At 58.2% G+C, this 3,650-nt stretch overlaps 1 protein-coding gene across 2 annotated transcripts in view; it reads left to right on the top strand.

Moving 5' to 3' along the window:
• paplna (papilin a, proteoglycan-like sulfated glycoprotein) overlaps positions 1 to 3,650 on the top strand; it is a 44,978-nt gene that overhangs the window by 15,336 nt on the left and 25,992 nt on the right. The window lies entirely within an intron of this gene.

Here is a 3,650-nt window from a genome sequence, read left to right on the forward strand (position 1 = left end):
TGGAGCCATCACTGGGCTGTACTCAGGGGCTGGAGCCATCACTGGGCTGTACTCAGGGGTTGGAGCCATCACTGGGCTGTACTCAGGGGTTGGAGCCATCACTGGGCTGTACTCAGGGGTTGGAGCCATCACTGGGCTGTACTCAGGGGTTGGAGCCATCACTGGGCTGTACTCAGGGGTTGGAGCCATCACTGGGCTGTACTCAGGGGCTGGAGCCATCACTGGGCTGTACTCTGGGGCTGGAGCCATCACTGGGCTGTACTCTGGGGCTGGAGCCATCACTGGGCTGTACTCTGGGGCTGGAGCCATCACTGGGCTGTACTCTGGGGCTGGAGCCATCACTGGGCTGCACTCTGGGGCTGGAGCCATCACTGGGCTATACTTTGGGGCTGGAGACATCACTGGGCTATACTTTGAGGCTGGAACCATCACTGAGCTGTACTCTGGGGCTGGAGCCATGACTGGGCTGAACACTAGGGCTGGATCCATCACTGGGCTACACTCTGGGGCTGGAGCCATCACTGGGCTGCACTCTGGAGCCATCACTGAACTCTGGTCAGGGGATGGAGCCATGACTGGGCTGTACTCTAGGGCTGGAGCCATCACTGGGCTGTACTCTGGGGCTGGAGCCATCACTGGGCTGTACTCTGGGGCTGGAGCCATCACTGGGCTGAATTCTAGGGGCTGGAGACATGACTGGGCTGAATTCTAGGGGCTGGAGACATCACTGGGCTGTACTCAGGGGCTGGAGCCATCACTGGGCTACACTCGGGCTGGAGCCATCACTGGGCTGAACTCTAGGATTGGAGCCATCACTGGGCTGTACTCAGGGGCTGGAGCCATCACTGGGCTGTACTCAGGGGCTGGAGCCATCACTGGGCTACACTCAGGGGCTGGAGACATCACTGGGCTGTACTCGGGCTGGAGCCATCACTGCGCTAAACTCAGGGGTTGGAGCCATCACTGGGCTGTACTCAGGGGCTGGAGCCTTCACTGGGCTACCCTCAGGGGCTGGAGCCATTACTGGGCTGAACTCTAGGGTTGGAGCCATCAGTGGGCTGTACTCAGGGGCTGGAGCCATCACTGGGCTACACTCAGGGGCTGGAGCCATCACTGGGCTACACTCAGGGGCTGGAGCCATCACTGGGCTACACTCAGGGGCTGGAGCCATCACTGGGCTACACTCAGGGGCTGGAGCCATCACTGGGCTACACTCAGGGGCTGGAGCCATCACTGGGCTACACTCAGGGGCTGGAGCCATCACTGGGCTACACTCAGGGGCTGGAGCCATCACTGGGCTACACTCAGGGGCTGGAGCCATCACTGGGCTACACTCAGGGGCTGGAGCCATCACTGGGCTACACTCAGGGGCTGGAGCCATCACTGGGCTACACTCAGGGGCTGGAGCCATCACTGGGCTACACTCAGGGGCTGGAGCCATCACTGGGCTACACTCAGGGGCTGGAGCCATCACTGGGCTACACTCAGGGGCTGGAGCCATCACTGGGCTACACTCAGGGGCTGGAGCCATCACTGGGCTACACTCAGGGGCTGGAGCCATCACTGGGCTACACTCAGGGGCTGGAGCCATCACTGGGCTACACTCAGGGGCTGGAGCCATCACTGGGCTACACTCAGGGGCTGGAGCCATCACTGGGCTACACTCAGGGGCTGGAGCCATCACTGGGCTACACTCAGGGGCTGGAGCCATCACTGGGCTACACTCAGGGGCTGGAGCCATCACTGGGCTACACTCAGGGGCTGGAGCCATCACTGGGCTACACTCAGGGGCTGGAGCCATCACTGGGCTACACTCAGGGGCTGGAGCCATCACTGGGCTACACTCAGGGGCTGGAGCCATCACTGGGCTACACTCAGGGGCTGGAGCCATCACTGGGCTACACTCAGGGGCTGGAGCCATCACTGGGCTACACTCAGGGGCTGGAGCCATCACTGGGCTACACTCAGGGGCTGGAGCCATCACTGGGCTACACTCAGGGGCTGGAGCCATCACTGGGCTACACTCAGGGGCTGGAGCCATCACTGGGCTACACTCAGGGGCTGGAGCCATCACTGGGCTACACTCAGGGGCTGGAGCCATCACTGGGCTACACTCAGGGGCTGGAGCCATCACTGGGCTACACTCAGGGGCTGGAGCCATCACTGGGCTACACTCAGGGGCTGGAGCCATCACTGGGCTACACTCAGGGGCTGGAGCCATCACTGGGCTACACTCAGGGGCTGGAGCCATCACTGGGCTACACTCAGGGGCTGGAGCCATCACTGGGCTACACTCAGGGGCTGGAGCCATCACTGGGCTACACTCAGGGGCTGGAGCCATCACTGGGCTACACTCAGGGGCTGGAGCCATCACTGGGCTACACTCAGGGGCTGGAGCCATCACTGGGCTACACTCAGGGGCTGGAGCCATCACTGGGCTACACTCAGGGGCTGGAGCCATCACTGGGCTACACTCAGGGGCTGGAGCCATCACTGGGCTACACTCAGGGGCTGGAGCCATCACTGGGCTACACTCAGGGGCTGGAGCCATCACTGGGCTACACTCAGGGGCTGGAGCCATCACTGGGCTGTACTCAGGGGTTGGAGCCATCACTGGGCTGTACTCGGGTTGAAGCCATGACTGGGCTACACTCAGGGGCTGGAGCCATCACTGCGCTACACTCAGGGGCTGGAGCCATCACTGGGCTACACTCAGGGGCTGGAGACATCACTGGGCTGTACTCAGGGGTTGGAGCCATCACTGGGCTACACTCACGGGCTGGAGCCATCACTGGGCTGTACTCAGGGGCTGGAGCCATCACTAAGCTGTACTCAGGGGCTGGAGCCATCACTGGGCTGTATTAGGGGGTTGGAGCCATAACTGGGCTGTACTCAGGGGCTGGAGCCATCACTGGGCTACACTCAGGGGCTGGAGCCATCACTGGGCTGTACTCAGGGGTTGGAGCCATCACTGGGCTGTACTCAGGGGCTGGAGCCATCACTGGGCTGTACTCAGGGGTTGGAGCCATCACTGGGCTGTACTCAGGGGCTGGAGCCATCACTGGGCTGTACTCTAGGGTTGGAGCCATCACTGGGCTGTACTCAGGAGCTGGAGCCGACACTGCCCCGGACCGGAGAGAAGAAGTCTTCTTCTTCAGCACTACCCGGATGGAAGTAAAGGCTATATCCGCCACTTTAGGTATCAGGTCAGCGCTGTTAGAAATCATCTTTCGGTCTTGGGGAAAGACAGGTGGAATGGGTGACATGGTCCCAGTGCTAAGGTACCATATTGGTCCGAATATAAGTCGACCCTGATTATAAGACGACCACCCTTTTTCCAGATGTACCTTTTGGAAAAGGCTTTTTAAAAACCAAATCTTGTTTTTTCTCAGTAAAACACATTTTGTCTTCAATTATTTTCATATTGCATATTTTTCCTATTTTAATTTTTGTTTTGAAAGTATGGTAAAAACTGGTAAAATGTACCAACAATCACATTTAAAAAATATACACTTTTTGATATACCATCAAAAAAAAAAAACAGGTAGCCCATCTGAATTAGGACATTAAGCTATCCATCTAATAGTAGCCTACCAAAATCTTATTAAGAGTAGAAGTTAAATCTTACTGTAGTCTTCAAATCTGGGTAC

Source organism: Sinocyclocheilus anshuiensis, unplaced genomic scaffold, assembly GCF_001515605.1.
Source record: "Sinocyclocheilus anshuiensis isolate Anshui unplaced genomic scaffold, SAMN03320099.WGS_v1.1 scaffold161, whole genome shotgun sequence".
NCBI classification, from domain to species: domain Eukaryota; kingdom Metazoa; phylum Chordata; class Actinopteri; order Cypriniformes; family Cyprinidae; genus Sinocyclocheilus; species Sinocyclocheilus anshuiensis.